This window comes from Meles meles, chromosome 2 (assembly GCF_922984935.1).
Source record: "Meles meles chromosome 2, mMelMel3.1 paternal haplotype, whole genome shotgun sequence".
Lineage (NCBI taxonomy): Eukaryota > Metazoa > Chordata > Mammalia > Carnivora > Mustelidae > Meles > Meles meles.
In genome coordinates this window covers 15138358-15160776 of record NC_060067.1, presented here as the reverse complement: position 1 = coordinate 15160776, position 22419 = coordinate 15138358, and positions in this window count along the sequence as shown.

The window sequence follows — 22419 nt, the reverse complement described above, 5'->3', positions numbered from 1 at the left end:
CTGAGAAAACATTACAGTCAATAGGAGCCCAAGAAGACATGAATATTAAGTGTAATGTGCTATCCAGGACAGGATCCCAAAAGAGAAAGAAAACATAAGGTGAAAACTAAGAAAACCTGGGTAAATTATAGACTTAACTTAATGATAATGCATCAGTATTGATTTATTAATTGTGACAACTGTACCATACTAATACTTTTAAAAGTAATCTAGGTGGTTCAATTTAAAAAATGGTCCCAGACTCCAAGGGAGAAGATCCTGGGAAAACTTGTTAGGAGTATTCCCAAATTAAGTAAAAATAAAGTGATTCTTACCACTTGGTGCCTACTGCCCTAGATAAACACCAACACATAGGAATAATGGGAATGCAAAGAATCATTTTATTGACACTTTGTGTATTACAAACAGAAAGACTGAACTCAGTACCCATCAGTAGGGAAATAAATAGACAAGCAGTGGTACATTCATTTAATGGATTACTTAAAGTTCTTACAATGAATGAACAGGCAGACATAAAGAAATACATCTCAAAATGAGCCAAAATTAGAAAGAGATTGTATTTTCATAAAACATGATAACAGGAAACACACCAGAAATACTATATTTTCCCTATAGATACATAAATGGATAAAATATACTAAATTCATGCTAATGGTAAACACCACACAAGCATGTCTTGGCGATATTTCAGGTCTAGTTCTGGACCACTGCGATAAAGCAAATATTGCAATCAAGCAAGTTGAATTAATTTTTGGTTTCCCAGTGATATGAAAGTTATGTTTACACTATACTATAGGCTATTAAGTGTGCAATAGCATTATGTGTAAAAAAACCCCAATGACATATATTAATTTAAAAATTAATTTTTTGTTAAAAAATACTAACCATCCTCTGAACTTTCAGAAAGTCATAGTCTTCTTGCTGGTGGAAGATCTTGCCTCTATGTTGATGGCCACTGACTAATCAGGTATTTTGTGGTATGTTTAAATAGGTGATGGGGGAGCACCTGGGTGGCTCAGTGGATTAAACCGCTGCCTTCAGCTCAGGTTATGATCTCAGGGTCCTGGGATCAAGCCCCACATTGGGCTCTCTGCTCAGCAGGGAGCCTGCTTCCCCCTCTCTCTCTGCCTGACTCTATGCCTGCTTGTGATCTCTCTGTCAAATAAATAAATAAAATCTTAAGAAAAATAAATAAGTGGTGGGTATTAAGGATGAACATTTTTGATGGGTGTGGTGTGGAAGTGATGAATCACTAAGTTGTACACCTGAGACTAATATTACACTGCATGTTAACTAACTGGAATTCAAATACAAACTTGGAGAATTAAAATGAAAAATAAAAGAGGATCTATCAAAAAAACAAAACAAAAAAAATAAAATAATAAATAAATAAGTAAATAAAAGTTGATCTACCTATAAACCAATAAGCAATCAAAATCTTGCTGGTTAATCAAGTAATTTCATGTTAAAAAACCCAAAGGGATGAAAAAGGAAATTCTCCCCCCAGTGCCTTACCAGACAGATTCAACATTGTGTATCTGTCTTTCCTGCTTCACTAAGGTCCTTGAAGGCCAAGCTTGGTAGCTTCATTTTTGTAACCCTAGAATCTTGACCTCTATCTAACATAACAGTGGCTCAATATATGTATGAAGTGAATTCACATCAGATGCAACAACAAGAAAAGAAAAGACATAAAAGAGGACAAAAACCCTCAAAAGAATTTAATATTCTAATTCTTACATATACTAATAAATGGCCAAATGCTGGAAACTTGAAGTAGCAACAAAACAAAATGCAATATAAAAAAAATAATAACTATCTCATTGGCTTCTTAGCGGTTGTCTTTACACACATTCTCATAAGATATAACTAAACATTAAAGAACTTCCTGCTATTTTAAAAATCCAGATTATGAAAAATAAAATAAAATAATATAATATTAATACAAATAAAAATCCAGATTATGATTGTGCTTAAAAATTATGGTCAGGCTAACTTTAGCTTCTCAATATATAGTGCCCATGGCATGTGACATGGCTACTGTTTTAAAAGAATATAAATGTAAGACTGGCTCCGCAGGTAGAAATGTTAAGAAAACATCATCTCCTGTTAAAAGAAGAATGATGGAGGCTGAGCACGTCCATTCCATAAATGGAAAAAGGAGTGACGTTTTTTGGGATTGCATAGCTTTCTCTTTCTAATTAAAAGCATCACATATCAGAGTAAATTTTCTCAGGGCATGGAGATGTACATTCAGTGATGCACCCAGAAGGTTTATACACAGAACACTTAGTCACAGACACTTTATTCAAGGATATGCATGGGGCTGTAGGATAAAGCAACTGAATGTCTACAGAATGCGCTTGTAAGACTAAAATTCCGTTTCTCTCACTGTAGGTATGGCAGCACTAAATACCACTTACTCTTTAATGTTCCTTGGCTTTCTCTTGTCCACTAGGTAATGTGCTCTGTTAAGAGATGGTCTCTTGTCATCTACCTCCAAAATACTTAGTTAACACTATCTGCAGTGCAGGTGTTTAACATTCTAAGCCATTTCTAGCCAATAGTAGTAAAAAATAATGAATGCTGTTTGACAAGCTTAAAAATTATCTTTTCAGAATGATTCCCTGAGGGCATATCTTTGTGTAATATGAAAGCAAAATTTAAAAATACTTTCGGTGACTTGGCATATTTTCTCCAAAAATAGATTTATGTTAGAGTGAATCCTTATTTTTCTTTAAAAAAGCCTAAGCAATGTCTATATGCATTTTGGCTGATTCCAATATTGTAAATTGTGAAATAAATTTCAGGGCAGATCATGAAGAATAATAGCAACATCTAAATGAAGGATTGCTGATGAATCTTCTTATTTCTTTAACAAGATTGGAAATAAAACACCTTTTCTTCCTAAAAGTAATGTTAGGTTGATTACGAATGGTTTATATATGAAGTGTTTCCTCCTGACCTAAGATACGTTACTGAGTGCCTTTTCTTTCCCTCTATGTGTATTTGATCTCATTAGTAAGGCTTTACTAACAGGTCAGATAACATTCAAATTGAATAACTTCCTACTGGTTAAAATATTCATCTTTTCTGTACAGATGCCAACACCCAGTGTAGTGTCTGTGCGCGTGTGTGTGTGCGTCCTGTAAGGTCAACTACTGTTCTTTATAATTTCCTTTCTTCCTAGGAGAGAAGGATAGAGATGACCCTGATTATAGCTAGTTCTACATAGCATTTTGTGATACCGTTTATCAAGTTGACTGCTACATAGTAAAATTAGGTCTGCTAGATAGTCTTACCTCTTTTTAATACAAGTTACCTAGCAACTTGGGGGCAGGGTTTTGTTTTGATACAACAGATATTTCTTTAAAAATCCATGGTGTCGCAGAGATAATGACTCACTGTGACACTACTCCATGAATAGGACATAAGGCAGTTTGAGTTTAGACTGTCACAAAATGAAACTATTTGGGAACTTTAATACCTAGTCTTACTTGGTTAGATTCCACATCAGACCTGTTTCCTGTTAAACATTATTTTATACATCATAGAATTATAGTCAGTCTTACAGACACACAATATATACACATAAGCATGACTACGTTAGGACTCTTCCTTCAAAACTGTTGGTTAAAGAAGTAACGACGCTGTGTGTTTTCAACTTAGAGAACCACTTGGGGCTCCTGGGCTGTTCAGTTGGTTAAATATCACACTTTGCTTTCAGCTCAGCTCAGGGTATCATGGGTGATGGGATTGAGCCCCATGTCACGCTACGTGCTCAGTGAGGAGTCTGCTTGAAGATTCTCTCTCGCTGTTTCTCCCCCACTCACTGACACACACACTCTCTCTCTCTTCCTAAAACAGATGAATTAACCTTTTTAAAAATATTTGATTTATTTATTTGAGATAGAGTGAGATCGAGAGAGAGAGAGAGCAGGAGCAGGGGAAGAAAGGGCAAGGGGAGAAGCAGGCTCTCCATTGAACAGGGAGCCCTACACAAAGCTTGATTCCAGGGCACTGAGATCATGACCTGAGCTGAAGGCAGACACTTAACTGACTGAGCCACTCAGGTACCCAAATAAATGAATCTTAAAAAAAAAAAAAAAATAGAAAACCGCTGAAGGATATCTTCCTGCTAGGGAGAAAAATCAAGTCTAAAAATAATTATCTAGCAGATAATAATTGTATTTATTTGTAAATTTTTCCTTGTTGATTTTGGTTATTAATATATATCAAAGAATGGAGAATATCAGAAGACACCTACCTGATTAGGAAGATTGGAACCATGAGTAATCCAAATTTTTTACCTTATTTATAGCATTTTGGATAGCCTTATGAGCAAATGGTACTCAAAAATATATGCATAGTATTCACACGGGCAGCATTATAATAATTTAAAATTGCTGATTTCTGTTTTAAGTCTTCCAGTATGTAATAAAGTACTGGCAGATCAAAAGTTGTTTGTAAATGTAATCAGGATTTTCAATTTATGGTTATAGATACAAAAGAAATCAAATCAGCAACAAAACCCGACTTCAAGTGGCTTACGGCCTCTGTTTGTGATTCAGAAGTTCCCTCCATACTTGATTATCTGAAGGGATCTTCTGTGTGCAGAAGGCCCACCGTGCCTATGTTAATCAACCCGACAAGACCAACATTCCATCCCCAACAGCAGTGGCCCTCAAGGGCTGCCTCCGCGCTGTGCTGCTCCACCAGGTGGGAAGGGTGTTGCCAGCCTTACACTAAAGAACATTCTTCTGAATACGATACTGTAGCTCTCTGCCGAGATCCACAAAACGATAAATCTGAGCACTGGTCTGAAAAAGTCAAAAAATGGTCTGCCCCATGTTATATCAGCAACATGCTTGTCAGGCCATGTGGTTTTGCACATTTCAGGGACACATCTCTTTGGATGTAGGCCATTGCATGTGCAGGGCGAGATCCAGCTGTATTATGGGACAAATCTGCTTTAAATACTTCTGCAAGTGTATATGTATCACACATTTTTCATCTGTGTCTTTTCAGTAGTTGGTTAACAATTGAATGATCTTAAGCCAGGAGCTCACATTCCAGAAGGATTTACAAAAGGGCTTCAGCAATCTTTATCTCAAACCGAGAAGAGATTTTACTAATTTGCATAATGGATGTGACAAATTATTCCCATAGGTTTAAAGATCGACATTTGGAATGTAGAAATTGACTATAACCACTGACCTTTGCATGGAAAGGAGATGGCCAATGCTCTTTGGAATGTGTCTCTTCAACCAGAATTCAATCCAATTCTGCGTACAGATGCTTCTTGGAGGATTCTGCTCCTGACTCTAGCTATGAATTCAGGTGTATTGTGCTCGAAGAATATTGATGGACCTGCCTGTAGTGAAACTTTCATTCTAGGCACTCTCAGACCACCTGGAAGGACAGGGAGTTGAGATTACAAAACAGGTTATCTGACTGTTTCTGTACCTGCTTACTAATAGATATTTATATGTGCAGCAGCATTCCGTCTGTGACCTGGTTCCATTCCACATAGCTAAAAAAAGGCCGGGGGGAGGGAGGCGGAGAATGGGGAAATGGGAGAGTGCACACATGCTCCTTATCTATCTCTTACTCTTCAAAGTTAATAATATTTTTGACAAGAATTCTAATAATCCTTACTGTTGAAAATGGCTCGGGTCAGTTTGCGCAAGCTTTGTTCAAAATCTCTTGGGACCTGTGTTGTTGGATTTCACTGGCTCTACCAATTTTCTTATTCTCCTAGGATGAAATCTCTTGAAGGGGGTTCCACAGTACCCCCCGTAAATTAAAGAGTTGGCCCAGCCTGCAAATACATACCCTAGGGTATACTCGTTTATATCTGCATCTCTAATGGAACAAAGCTTTATTTCATTTCCCAGCTCCTCTTATACATTCAAATCATTTTTTAAAGATTTTATTTATTTATTTGACAAAGAGAGAGAGATCACAAGTAGGCCGAGAGGCAGGAAGAGAGAGAGTGAGGGAAGCAGGCTCCCTGCTGAGCAGAGAGCTGGATGCGGGACTCGATCCCAGGACCCTGAGATCATGACCTGAGCCGAAGGCAGAGGCCTAACCTGCTGCGCCACGCAGGCGCCCCAGAAATCATTTTTAAAAGGCTTTCTCCACAAGCATTGCACACTGGCCTAGGATGACCAAACCCCTAACAGCAGACCCAGCGTAAGTACAAGGTAATATTACCAATTTTACCACCGTATGAGGAAAATAGATAAGCACTATGCTATCAGTTATATGTGATTTGCAGTTTAGTATATATTTGGTGTGAAACTGAGCTACACGCAATTTGGGAGGATTGTTAGTTTTTAAAGAGCACCTGTTTTCAATCAGACTCCTGAGAAATGTTCCCAGTTAGTTGTCAGGTTTGACACCTGAGGATCTGAGCAAATTTTAGTTAACAATTGAATAAAAAATAGCACCTTTTTGGCATCTCTGTTTTTAAGAAACATTTAATTATTAAAAAACTAGAACTTTTGGGCGCCTGGGTGGCTCAGTGGGTTAAGCCGCTGCCTTCGGCTCAGGTCATGATCTCAGGATCCTGGGATGGAGCCCCGCATCGGGCTCTCTGCTCGGCGGGGAGCCTGCTTCCCTTTCTCTCTCTGCCTGCCTCTCTGCCTACTTGTGATCTCTCTCTGTCAAATAAATAAATAAAATCTTAAAAAAAAATAGAACTTTTTTTCCCCTAAAATTTTATTCCCCTTTTGTGTATATGCGACTACTAGAGAATGCCCCTCCCTACTGCTTTTGTCGAGCTCTCTCTTGGGGTGTCAGTACAGGATCCCAGTTAAATTTGACTTTCAGATGAACAACATATAATCTTATTGTAGTAAGTATGCCCTATGCAACACTTGAGACATATTTATAATAAGATAGTTGTTATGTATCAGAAATTCAAATTTAACTGCATTCTTATTTGTTAAATCTGATAACCCTAGTCTGTATACAACCAGTAATAATTATATGAGGAATAAAGTAGTATTATGGAGCTGATCTATATCAGTACCAAGCTACCATATGTATATAATGTGCATATGATGTCATAATTACATGAATATGTATATATCCTCAGTGATAGTTTTGGGCAATTTAGGCGTAAAAATACCCTCACCAATGTTGAAGCAAGTGTCTTCTATATAAGACAGTGTGTAATTTGAGGACATGTTTCTCTTCCTGAATGATGACTATTGCCCCAGTTTTGAATAAAAATGGCACACAACTCCCTGACCCACTCCCACTTTCCCTACATCTCTTAGTTTAAGAATCCTTTCACTTCAAAAGCCAAAATAAAACAAAAAAAAAATCCTTCTCCTGGGCACAACTGATTTGGGAGGCTCAGCTTCCCATCCACTAGCACATCTTGGCTTTCAATTTCTTTCCTCTCTCACTTCTTGTATACTGAATTTTACCTTCTCTGCTCTTAATCTTGTTAGCTGCGTTAGTTCATAAGATCTTTATTTTCCATTTTTCCTTTCTGAGTATTATCTGGGAGATTTCTGGTTCTAACTACAAATTTAGGCTGTTCATAAAATAAAATGCTCTCTATTTTTCTGGTGTCTCTCCTCTCTTTCCTTTGCAAATGTGAGATATTCTATATTCCCATCAATCGTGTTAGGGACTAAAAAAGCCTCAGTGCACTTGTTTTAATATGTTGTATTCCAAGACCTTTCTCTAAGGAGCTCAGTGTACATTACAAACATTATCTAATTAGTTCTCACTGCATCTGTTTAAGGATTTATATCCTGCTCTTTTAGCTTCCAAATGATAACACAGCTATAAGGTCACACAGCAAGTTTTGAAAACCTCTCATGTTCTTAAAGGAGCTCATAAAACTTCCCATCATTCCTCCCACCGTTCTTTCCAGACACACTTCTTTTCTACTCACTTCTCCCCAGATTTCCCCTTTTTATCATCCTTGTTCACGCCACCACATCATTTCTCTTTTAAATCTCTATCTATGTGATATTAAAGACAACTTAATTTTTAGATTCAAATACCAGCTCCTCAGTTAACTGTGTTACAATAGACAAGTCGGTCAAACTCTCTGGGCCTGGCTTTTTCAAATGCAGAAGCTACTTTTTTGCAGAGTTTAAGAATTTAAGGTAGTTCTGTAGTTCCTCAAGTACAGTCCTTTACTTCTTTGGTTAGGTTTATGCCCAGGTATCTTATGGTTCTTGGTGCTATAGTAAATGGAATCGATTCTCTAATTTCCCTTTCTGTATTTTCATTGTTAGTATATAAGAAAGCCACTGATTTCTGTACATTGACTTTGTATCCTGCCACGGTACTGAATTGCTGTATGAGTTCTAGTAGTTTGGGGGTGGAGTCTTTGGGGTTTTCCATATAAAGAATCATGTCATCTGCGAAGAGAGAGAGTTTGACTTCTTCCTTGCCAATCTGGATACCTTTTATTTCTCTTTGTTGTCTGATTGCCGTTGCTAGAACTTCTAATACTATGTTGAACAAGAGTGGTGAGAGTGGGCATCCTTGTCGTGCTCCCATGAAAGAAATTGAAGAAGACACAAAAAGATGGAAGACTGTTCCATGCTCTTGGATTGGAAGAATAAACATTGTTAAAATGTCTATACTGCCTAGAGCAATCTATACTTTTAATGCCATTCCGATCAAAATTCCACCAATATTTTTCAAAGAGCTGGAGCAAATAATCCTAAAATTTGTATGGAGTCAGAAGAGACCCCCAATTGCTAAGGAAATGTTGAAAAACAAAAACAAAACTGGCGGCATCACGTTACCCGATTTCAAGCTTTACTACAAAGCTGTGATCACCAAGACAGCGTGGTACTGGCATAAAAACAGACACATAGACCAGTGGAACAGAGTGGAGAGCCCAGATATGGACCCTCAACTCTATGGTCAAATAATCTTCGACAAAACAGGAAAAAATATTCAATGGAAAAAAGACAGTCTCTTCAATAAATGGTGCTGGGAAAACTGGACAGCGATATGTAGAAGAATGAAACTCGACCATTCTCTTACACCGTTCACAAAGATAAACTCGAAATGGATAAAAGACCTCAACGTGAGACAGGAATCTATCAGAATCCTAGAGGAGAACATAGGCAGTAACCTCTTCGATATCAGCCACAGCAACTTCTTTCAAGATAAGTCTCCAAAGGCCAAGGAAACAAAAGCAAAAATGAACTTTTGGGACTTCATCAAGATCAAAAGCTTCTGCACAGCAAAGGAAACAGTCAACAAAACAAAGAGGCAACCCACGGAATGGGAGAAGATATTTGTAAATGACAGTACAGACAAAAGGTTGATATCCAGGATCTACAAAGAACTTCTCAAACTCAACACACACAAAACAGATAATCATATCAAAAAATGGGCAGAAGATATGAATAGACACTTCTCCAACGAAGACATACAAATGGCTATCAGACACATGAAAAAATGTTCATCATCACTAGCCATCAGGGAGATTCAAATTAAAACAACATTGAGATACCACCTAACACCAGTTAGAATGGCCAAAATTAGCAAGACAGGAAACAACGTGTGTTGGAGAGGATGTGGAGAAAGGGGAACCCTCTTACACTGTTGGTGGGAATGCAAGTTAGTGCAGCCACTTTGGAGAACAGTGTGGAGATTCCTGAAGAAATTAAAAATAGAGCTTCCCTATGACCCTGCAATTGCACTGCTGGGTATTTACCCCAAAGATACAGATGTAGTGAAAAGAAGGGCCATTTGTACCCCAATGTTTATTGCAGCAATGGCTACGGTCGCCAAACTGTGGAAAGAACCAAGATGCCCTTCAACGGATGAATGGATAAGGAAGATGTGGTCCATATACACAATGGAGTATTATGCCTCCATCAGAAAGGACGAATACCCAACTTTTGTAGCAACATGGACGGGACTGGAAGAAATTATGCTGAGCGAAATAAGTCAAGCAGAGAGAGTCAAGTATCATATGGTCTCACTTATTTGTGGAGCATAACAAAGAACATGGAGGACATGGGGAGATGGAGAGGAGAGGGAGTTGAGGGAAACTGGAAGGGGAGATGAACCATGAGAGACTGTGGACTCTGAAAAACAACCAGAGGGTTATGAAGGGGCGGCGGGAGGGGGTGGGGTGTGGTGGGAGGTTGAGGAACCAGGTGGTGGGTAATAGGGAGGGCACGTACTGCATGGAGCACTGGGTGTGATGCCAGAACAATGAACACTGTTATGCTGTAAATAAGCAAATAAAAATAAATAAATAAATTAAAAAAAAAAAAAGAATTTAAGGTAGTGAACATAAAACATTGGACACGTTGCCCAGCATTTAGCAGACACTAGCCTTCATTCTTATTATTAGAATAAATAGATTGAGGCAGAGAAAATAGTTGCTGAATAAAAGTACCTTGTGAAATTTTTTTAAAAAGGTTTTATTTACTTATTTGACAGACAGAGATCATAGTAGGCAGAGAGAAAGAGAGGGGGAAGCAGGCTCCCTGCTGAGCAGAGAACCTGATGTGGGGCTTGATCCCAGGACCCTGAGACCATGACCTGAGCTGAAGGCAGAGGCTTTAACCCACTGAGCCACCCAGGCACCCCTTACAGAATTTTAACCTTGGACTCTCCTCAGGTACCTCCTTAATAAGACAGCATGCTTAATTAATTAATTAATTTATATTATTTTTTATGAGACTTGGGAAGATAAAAATAATGACTTTTAGATGAATGATCCTATCTGTTAGGGCTCCCAGATTTTACCAACACATTTTCTTTAAGATTTATTTATTTGAGAGAGAGAGAAAGAAAGAGCATGAGTGGGAAAGAAAAGAAGAGGGAGAGAATCTCAAACAGAGTCTTCACTGAGCACGGTCTGATACTGGGCTCCATCCCACAGCCCTGAGATAATGACTTGAGGCAAAACCAAGAGTGGTTGCTTAACCAACTGAGCTACCCAGAACCACAGCTTTTCCCAACACATTAAGTTACCTTGTGTATGGAAAAGAACATGGCAGAGTCAAGACTTCTTCATTTAAATATTCTATATGATTTTGGGTTCATCATTTTATCACATTCAATCCTAGTTTTCTGATCTATAAAATAGCAGGTAATAATCCATAACTTACAGTTGTAAGGATTATGTGAGATAAAAGTTGAGGATATGCCCAGCATGTTGTGCTATATAGGAAGCAATAAACTATTAGTGAAAATATTAAGGGGGAGAATATCTTTAGGAAATTTTAATGGCAAGTTCTTAAAAGCTCTTCATGATATACAGGCCTACTTATATTCCTGAGGGCACTAATGAGTAAACACTAAGGGTATTTTTTCATTAAGACTTTGTAATTATATAATTTATGTATTTTTAAAATGATTATTTTTTATTATGTAAAGTTCACTTCTCTGGAAAATTTTAAGTTTCTAAAGTGGTATGTCTTAATTCCAACATAAATAAGGGGCAAAATGAAATCCGCACATGCTTTCATCAAAGTTTATCTGGTATGTTTAGTTGTTTGAAAATGAATCTGTGTGAGACCTCACATCATGTACCTGGTGCTAAGTTTAAATGCAGTAACATTAGTTACCTGTGCTAACTGCAGGGGCCATTCTTCAGATTTTATTGCCCCTGTTTATTTTATTTATTTTATTTTTTTTTATTTTTATTTTTTCATTTTATTTTTTTTTCCATTTTATTTATTTTTTCAGCGTAACAGTATTCATTCTTTTTGCACAACACCCAGTGCTCCATGCAAAATGTGCCCTCCCCATTACCCACCACCTGTTCCCCCAACCTCCGACCCCTGACCCTTCAAAACTCTCAGGTTGCCCCAACCTCCCACCCCTGACCCTTCAAAACCCTCAGGTTGTTTTTCAGAATACATAGTCTCTTATGGTTCGCCTCCCCTCCCCAATGTCCATAGCCCGCTCCCCCTCTCCCAATCCCACCTCCCCCCAGCAACCCCCAGTTTGTTTTGTGAGATTAAGAGTCATTTATGGTTTGTCTCCCTCCCAATCCCATCTTGTTTCATTGATTCTTCTCCTATCCCCCTACCCCCCCATGTTGCTTCTCCATGTCCTCATATCAGGGAGATCATATGATAGTTGTCTTTCTCTGATTGACTTATTTCACTAAGCATGATACGCTCTAGTTCCATCCACGTCGTCGCAAATGGCAAGATTTCATTTCTTTTGATGGCTGCATAGTATTCCATTGTGTATATATACCACATCTTCTTTATCCATTCATCTGTTGATGGACATCTAGGTTCTTTCCATAGTTTGGCTATTGTAGACATTGCTGCTATAAACATTCGGGTACACGTGCCCCTTCGGATCACTATGTTTGTATCTTTAGGGTAAATACCCAGTAGTGCAATTGATGGGTCATAGGGTAGTTCTATTTTCAACATTTTGAGGAACCTCCATGCTGTTTTCCAGAGTGGTTGCACCAGCTTGCCCCTGTTTATTTTAGTATTTACTACAACACATTTAGAGTCCTCTAACCTACATATTTCATATAAAGCCAGTGGATATCACTTTCATTTTGACCTGTCACCTTAGAATTTCCATTTCAGTTTTAAAAATTAAAATTGGTTTTTATGACTATTCTAAAATATGGCTTTAATATCTTACTCTGAATTTACAGTCCATGTTTTCATGTTATATATGAGGATGTGATTTAAAAAAGCCTTAAAAAAAAACCAAAATGTTCAACTTTAATCTGAAACAAAACTGAAGGGATGGCATATTGTGTCCATTTTGACCTGATAAATTTTCATTATTAATTCTTCTTTACCTTTTGAAGTGACATATACAAACTAAATATTGAAATAAAAATAAATGGATTTAAACATTAAAGGACAGTGTACTTTTTTACATGTGCTCCTGATCATTTATAAACACTCTAACCTCTCTGGACTGTTTTTAGTTGACATTTTATGCCTAAGAAAATTTTATTAAAGCCACATATTTTATATTTGAATAGCACCTGTTATGCATGGTATTCATTCAATGAAGTGGTTTTATATCATAAGCATGAATAAGAAAAGCTTTAGCTCGACTTAAATATGCACAATGTTTTTAATCACACCCTCTGATCCTATTGATAAACCTTAAACTCAACCATAACAGAGATGAGAAAATGGGCTAAATTCTATCTACAGATATTCATACAAAACCCCTATAGAAACCAATTACAGTATTATTAGAGTTCTGTGTGATTTTCAGAAAGTAGAAATCAGCTTAAGTCTGTTTAAATATCTCCAGTCTTAGCATGGAATGTGATAGGAAAATCTGTACTGTGGAAATTAAAATAGAGAACTAGTCAAAACAGAGAATCTTTCTATCCTTCTCTCTCTTCCATCTTCTTGGTTATTACCTTGTTGAATGTATAAATGACTTTCTCCTGCACTTAAATTAACTTCAGTTAGTAGTAAGCATCCTAATTATATACTTCTTCTGGTTTTGAGCTCCTCTAAATAAAATATAACCTGCTGTAGGCCATAGGCAAACCATCTGGCAACCAGATGATATAGTAAGAAATGGGAAGTATGTCACTCTCAGTGGGCCTCTTCTCACATGGTATATTAGTAAACCAATGTCTCTGATTTCTCTAGCTTAGCAATTTCCTTACAATCACCATAGAACTAAAACTTAAAGCGATTCATGGAGACAGAGATGCTTCATCAAATCTCCCCTACAGGACTGAGGCATGTGCTTCCTAAGTTGGTGGGAAACCCACATAGTTGTGTTCCTTCCCTTTCTGGGTTGAGAGAAGGGTCTGACTCCACGAAGGGTATGACACCTTCCTGGGGGCAGCTCATATCAATAATTGCCTGATAAAGGAAGTACAAAGCCTGATGCCCATACCCCAAGTTGAGGCAACTCTAGTTCCAGAACTCACCATGAAATTATCTGAGCCATCTCTTGAAATACCTCACCTTTCAACATCTCCTACTTAGTCTTGCTCCCTCTTACTTTATTTTACTTTATTTTATCTTACTTTATTTTAGGTATAGATCCTGAATGCATTCTCAACTAATTTTTCTGCATGCAATTCAATAAACTTCCTGTCTCTTAGCCTTTAGGATGTTCAGACATTAGGGTAGTGAGTACCTCTGTGACAGCCTAGGTAGGCACCAGTGACACACATCCCTTATTTCCCTGTGGTATTACCTAGAATATATTCTTGGAAGTGGTTGCTTTGTTAGTATACCTATGGAAATGGGATTGTATCAGGTTCAAATGACTATTCTTTCTAGTCATCAAATCCAGGTGAGATTTCCTAGTGTGGCCTCTTCCCAATAATAGCTGTCTTATTCTTTAAAAGTTCTATAAAGTAGAATACTTTGCCTTGTCAACAAAAGCAGTCAATCGGTGAATCCAAGTATTTTCTTAAACATTCATTTGGAATAACTCATATATATTTATATAATATATATAATTGTATATAAATATATATATATAACTCACATATATATTTATAACATTATATATTATATAATATATGATATCATATATCATATATTATATATTAATATATAATATAATATAATATATCATATATTATATAATATTATATAATATAATAAATAAAATTATTATAAAGTATTCTACTTTATATTATATTATATATATTATATATATTATTTATGTTTATATTATATATATATTATATATATATATAGTATATATATATTATTCTATCTCTAGTTACCAAATGAGGAAACCCAAACACTGACCCCTTTAATTTTCCCAAGATCACACACGTAGAATGTGGACGGCTTGAGATTCACACTACAATTCTTGTCATGCAAGATTCAGGAAGGAAAGAAGAGAAAAAGGTTTTCAAGATTACTAGGAGAAAAACTAAGGATGTTGAATCATGTAAAGTATATTCAAGTATAAAGTATATTCAAGCAACAGTATATTCAATGGTTCCATAGAGTATATGTTTGGAAATGTATGTTGGTAGCAGAAGACCAGGCCAAGTCACCTGTTTGTTACCTTATGTAAGTACAGTCAACAACCAAATTGTTTTGAGGAGGAAACTGAGAGGGTAACCAGAGTGTGTAAGGAAAGAACATTTCACTTTTTTCATAGACATTATTTCAAAAATTGCCTTCACTTAGAAACCTTTTGACATCTAAAAAGTTTGGTTGCATTATTTTTTAACTCTCTTTCTTCTATCTTTGAAGTTTTTGGTTTGATGAAAACTCTTCTTTGAATAGGACAATTGTGACTCATTTGAGCCTTTTCTTTATAATTGATTATGGAGTATTGATTAATGGAGGCAAATATAAATTTTAGAATTGGAGAAATCAGAACTATTCTGGGTTAAATAGTCCATTTGGTTATTTATTTTTTTTAATATAGGCACTGGGCTATATAATATCTGAATAAAAGCTAGCATGACAGTTGCTGTTCATCTAGAACAAAGGGTTATCTAAGAATGAATGCCCTCTTGAAAAGAATCAAGAGAAGAAAGTGAATATTAAATATTTAGCAAAGAAATGTGTTCAAGAATAAAAGTCCACAGATTATGATTAAATTAGATCTTTCAATTTCCTATGACAGAAATTTATTATGAATGACAAAAACAAATGTAGTTTTGCAATAAAAATCTTGGTGCATTATTGGTCTAACTCAAAAGAAACTCATGACAACCTTGTGAATATAAATTAAAATGAAATATAAATATATATATATTTTTTAAACTGGGTCTAGTGCCAATTCAGTAAATAATAGTTTTTTTTTTTAAAGATTTTATTTATTTATTTGACAGACAGAGATCACAAGTAGGCAGAGGAGCAGGCAGAGAGAGAGGGGAAAGCAGGATCCCCGCAGAGCAGGGAGCCTGATGCGGGGCTCGATCCCAGGACCCTGGGATCATGACCTGAGCCAAAGGCAGAAGCTTTAACCCACTGAGCCACCCAGGTGCCCCAAATATAAATAATTTTTAATCAAATAGAATCTGTCATTTTACCATTTCTTCTAATTACCCACTTTAATGATTTTACTGAGTTTTTCTTTCCATCTGAAAATCACAATGCAATGTCATCAAAGAAATTGATTCTAAGAATTAAACTCACAAATAGGAACACTTAGGTGGCTCAGTCAGTTAAGCAGTTGTGTTTGGCTCTGGTCATGGCCCTCCTCATGATGGGCTCCCTGCATGGCCAGGAGTCTGCCTCTCCCTTCCCTCTGCCCCTCTCCCCGCTTGTGCACAAGCATATGTGCATTCTCTCTCTCTCAATTAAATATATAAAATACTAAAATAAACTAAGATAAACTCACAAATAAACTAAACATTAAAAGTCATAAGAAAACCCATCTGTGGTAAAAGATGAGTAAGAATTGATGAATTCTGCCCCTAAACACACTTATTCCCTTTAATTATGGAATGTTATTGCACAAAGGTGCAATTTTTCTTTGCTTAAAGTATGAAACACACAATAATCCACTTTATTGCTGGAACATTCTTCTAAAACAAAGAACTTTTACGATAAGTCCTAAATATTGATTTAAATACTAGAGCTGGATGCTTAGATTTATACTAAATTCTGTCAGTTTTCGCTAATGAATGTGACATCACTTTCTGTTAATTATGATAATAATCTTCTTTCAATACGCCATGGAATAATAGAGCTATTTCACTTTTGGCATATGAAAATTCCTGACTCTTTCCATCTATTTCTGACCCTTCTAACTTTATTTTATCCCTCACTATGTTTTGATTATTTATCTTATCACTGCAGTGTTCTCACACCCATTTTTTCTTATAACAGCTTAAAATATATGTACAAAGACTTATCTCTGGTTTTTGTTTTGTTAGTCTTCAGAAGTTTCTTTTTAATTGATTCTATATCATTTTCCAACTTGAAATACTCCTTGTTAATCTCTTTCTACACTAGAATTGTTTCTTGTGTTTCCCTCTTTGCTTTCCAAACTCAGTTAAATATACTGCTTCTTACTCTTACTTGTTCCTTTGTCAAATTCTCAGACCACATATTTTCCTAGGGTGTCTAAACCAACCTCCTGACTCAATTTCCACAGCAAGACTCATTTATGCATTCCTCAGAGAGAGGAGGAATAGAAATTAATGACACTAGTAATGGAAACTTCCCCACAATTTAGAGGGAGAATTTCATGTGATTACATCATATGATTAAATTCAGCATTTACTAAATACTTGTTACGTGGAAAACAGTATGTGATCAAAATAAATCCTATCAAAACTTGGGAATTGTCTACTATCTTCTCATCTTCATTTTAAAGCACAGTAGTTAGATTTAGCACTACTGTAGTTTATTTTAAAAATATTAAAATTGAGTGATTATCAGTAAGCAAGCAGTCGTACTATTGAGTTTTTTTTTTTTTTCCCTTTATGATTACATGCTAAAGCATCCATTGGGGGTAACTTGATGAAGATATATGGAAATACTGCTGTCATCCATGAAATAAACTTTTACCCTGTAAAAGTTAACACACAGGGGAAACTGTGGTCTCACTGGCACAAGTATTCAATGCTGTCAAAACTTGAATATTGACATAAAATTTAATAATTTCACTTTGATTTGAAATACTTCAAATCGTATTTTAGAAATGTGCTAACTTGTATTCAATAAGGACAGTTTTATATGTAATAATAATGCCAATAATATATTCAAATGGGGCTAGCTTCACTGTTTACTAATTTTAAGCTGATGGATTTTTCTTGTCAATTTAAAGTTCAGATGAATCTCTAAAGGAGGCCACGTGTTATTTGACAAAATCTGCTCGAATAAAAACAGTATTTTTTGGCTTTTCTTAAATTTAAAATTTATATTATGTAATTTATTGCAAGTTTGATACTAAGACCATCATTTTGGAGTACTTTTATCAAACTCAGGAAATTTTAGTTATGGAACAACAAAATCCAAGCAATTAAAGATTTTTCAATGTATGGGGCACCTGGGTGGCTCAGTAGGTTAAAGCCTCTACCTTTGGCTCAGGTCATGATCCCAGGTCCTGGGATTGAGCCCTGCGTCTGGCTCTCTGCTCAGTGGGGAACCTGCTTCTCTCTCTCTCTCTTTTTGCCTGATTCTCTGCCTACTTGTGATCTCTGTCTGTCAAATAAATAAATAAAATCTTAAAAAACATGACCAAGAGATGTATTCCTTTGAAGATATTGCAATAAGCATTTAAAACTAAACATCTTCACAAATAAAATCATTCAAATCAAACAGAGCCCATAACATGTGAATGTAAGCAAGCCAGTTTATGATGGTTTATATTTATGAGAATTTTCTATAAGAATGTTTTGTAAAGTCTTTTTACATAAAGTAATCTATTTCATCCACACAGTAACTAAATTGGTTTTGTAATTATCTCCATTTTATAGTTGAAGAAACTGAGACACAGAAAACTAAAGTTATGTGCTCAAAGTCACATATCTACAGAAGGTGAGAGATCCAGAAACTGACTGTATAGACATGTAGATATACAGATTTCTGAATTATTACCTTCTAATCTTGATGTTGCCCACTTCACATTTTAGTGGACTCATTCTTGTATATGATTATATTGTATTTGGAAGGAATTTACACCTTGCCATTTATTTATTTATTTATTTATTTATTTATTTTTAAGATTTTATTTATTTATTTGACAGAGATCGCAAGTAGGCAGAGAGGCAGGCAGAGGGAGAGAGGGGGAAGCAGGCTCCCTGCTGAGCAGAAAGCCCGATGCAGTACTCCATCCCGGGACCCTGAGATCATGACCTGAGCTGAAGGCAGTGGCTTAACCCACTGAGCCACCCAGGCGCCCCAAGACCTTGCCATTTAAAGACAGAATTGGTTATAGTTGTCTAATATAATCATGAACATAATACTCCATGTTACTGAGGCAGGGAGCCTGATATATGCAGGTCATGAAAGCAAATTAATTGACTTACAGTATTGTAATGGAAACTGTGCAAATAAAAGATATCCAATTCGGAGTTCCATTTACACAAGCAAAGAAGAAGAAATCCTTGTTGTATAATTCATGATTCCCAGTTAAACAGATGTGGGAATATTTCCCTTTATAATTGGCCTTGCTTTAATAATGAGAGCACTTGAGGAACCATTCAATAACCAATGAATCTTGCTGTTTAGGGTTAAGCACTGTTTCACTTACTGGGTAAAATAGTTATTTCACAAAAGAATCTCATTCTGTAGTGGGGAACTCACATGCCTAACCAATAAAATTATATCACCTTACAAACATTTTCTGCAATAAAATTCACTAGTACTAAGAATTTGTATGATCTGACTAGGTCAGTCTGGATGGTTTTATTCTTTCCTTCCACAAATAATATTGACGATCCACTTACACAATATAACATGTTTTTGCCTGTTGGGGTGCAAAGATCAACAAGGCTAGTTTCCTGTACTTTAATAGTTAATGTTCCAAAAGTCAAGGGGGACAGGTCCTTAGAAATAGAAATGAGCGCTATAATTGAAGGTCATATATGGTTTTGGGGAAAAACATTAGTATTAAAGTAGGAGTTTGACAAAATAATGTGTGGGATAATAGAAAAAGGACAAATTGCAAAAAAAAAAAAAAAATGTACGAGGGAGTGCAATTCACAAGATTTGTTTCCAGTAGAGCATGCCTGTATGGGTGGACTAGGTGAAAACAGTGGACATCAGGGCCCAATCAGCAAGGCTAGTAGAACAATTATTAAGACATTTGGACTTTCTCCTTGGGTTATTTATTTTTCTTTATGCCATTAAGTCTGAAACCTCCATTTGCATAAAAAGCAAATATTTGGATTCGTTGGCTTCAAATTATACTTTGGAGAAAAGTTTTCCAAGAGATGTGTAGAACTGCAGTTAGATAATAGTGCAAACCAAGATAATAAGACAGAAGGATCAAAACACGGAACCATTTCTGAAATAATCAATATGATTAAAATTTTAGTGTCTGTTGGATGAGCTGGTAAAGGAGAGAGGAAAGAAAAATGAAAAATTTATTTTTAGTCACTTCCTCACCATACTTTTCTGCACTGCACGTGGTGGTGTTGATTTTCCTACTAGTTTGTATGCATAGCGAGAAGAGGGTAAATCACAGCTTCTGACCTACCGAGTGACCCATGTTAGAGACTATCTTATGTGAAAAAACTGTTTTGTGGCAATAGGTAAATGGCAGCCGAGGGGTAAATCATGCTTTCTTACCTATTGTATGACACTTATTAGACACTACTTTGTGTGAAAGGTGTGCTCTGTGGCATCTGATGAATTTTATTAAACTTTTGTATAGAAAGAACAAAATTACATTTCCTCCCATATTCTTGACCTCGAGATTTGACAAAAAACTTTGAAACATTGGTAGTATTTTGCCACATATTAACAAAATTACAATAAGTCTATAGCTGCTGAATTTGAAGTGTATTTCCAAATGTTATTATGGAGCACTAGGTTAGGATCACAGTTGAATACTATTATTAGCAACGCCGTTAATGTAGATTAGACATTCAATTGAATCTGCAGTTTATAGAAAGAATATCCCAATATTCTGCTCTCCGTTCACCTCTTCTTTTGTTTATACTCCTTCCTCTTTATCTTTACACCAATCTGAAAAGACATTTGCTAGTCAAAGAATATGTCCAAGATCAAGAACAGGAAAGATGTGAATGAAATAAACAACAACAGCAAAACAAAATTACATTAACTGCTTTGCTCGGTTTATTTAGTGAAAGAGTTTAAATGTCCTCCAGTTGGGGTGTTTGCTCTAGTAATTGGTTGTGATTGGTATAATTTATATTTTCTCTTGTTTCTCATTTCTGTGCATGCAACAATCATCCATAGATGGATTAAACAAAGAGAAAAAGCCCAAGCCTTCAGCATTAAAATAATAACAATAATAATAATAATAAATAAGTTTGTACCATGGAGAAAAAGTTTGAACAGGAGGTCTGGCCAAAAACTGAGCTTTTCAGTTAAATTCGTTCCTGTTTTCTTTCTTTACTTCCATATGTTTGGTTTGCATTAAAATTTGACATTTTAGTCATGCTGTGAGTGAACTCCAAATGAAATCTGTACCCAATGTATATAAGTGATATAAAAAATGTCACTTTTTTCTTTTCAAATTTCAAAGTTTATTAGGCAGTATTTCCTGAATTTATAATTGTTTGAATGCATTTAATTAGAATCATATGTAATTTAAAATTGTTTCAGCACTTCTGTGTGATACAGTTTTAAATAAGACACTTGTTTAGTTTTTATGTTTAATTTTTGTTATTGAGTACATTCTAGTTGTGAAATAATGTTGATTATTACATCACCAAAACTGAATGACATGAAACAATTTCCATCAGTCAGCATATGCTCTCATCAGCAAGGAATTTAAGTGTTCATTATCACAACCAGAGTAAAGGCCTGGGATTTTTTCTCCCACTGCTGAATAATGTGTAGTTATGTTCTAGCTAAATTTGACTCATTATTCCTTCCTGTTGCCGGGAACCTTCATTCATGCAGTTTTTCTGACTGCCATGTTTTTTTTCCCACTCCGGTTCCTTCTTTTTAAAATATTTCCTCATCTGAACCAGATTTTATTTTATTTTAAAATTTTTAAAGATTTTATGTATTTATTTGACAGAGAGAGATCACAAGTAGGCAGAGAGGCAGTTAGAGAGAGAGGGGGAAACAGGCTCCCTGCTGAGCAGAGAGTTTGATGCTGGGCTTGATCCCAGGCCCATGACCTGAACGAAGGCAGAGGCTTAACCCACTCAGCCATCCAGGTGCCCCCTGACCCAGATTTTAAAATGATTATAGACCCTTAACCGAAATTGTCCTCTTCCTTCTTAAACCACTGTAATATGATACATATTTAAATCATATAGTATTATAATGGTAAGATTGTTTATATGCATTGCTTGGAGCTTTGTCATTGTCAGTCTCTTCTAATAGTCTGTAAGCTAAGCAGTGATGGTAACATGTTACTCTTCTTTTAATGACTTTAACAAGTAGCACAGTGGGGGGGGGGTGGAGGACTCCCGAAATAAATATTGAATTATTCTTCCCTGAAATTTTATAGCTTTTAATTTTTTTTTCTGTTCTGAATCTCTTCTACTCTCATTAAATGTAATATTTACTGCTTATTTAGCAATTTTATATATTGTTATTAGTATAGTTTAGTTAATAATATTAGTATTAACTAATTATTAATAATATTAAATAAACTAATAATATTAAATAAACTAATAATAAACTAATAATATTAAATATTGGTTTATATATTATTATCAGTTTCCTAAATCTGAGAATATATCTTATATATTTTGGATCCACTCAGATGCACAACACATTATTGAGCACATAATAGTTGCTCAGTAAAATACTGTGGCTTAATGGATTGAATTCCTTTGATGATTTTGATTTTATTTAGAACTTAAGGAGCCCATTT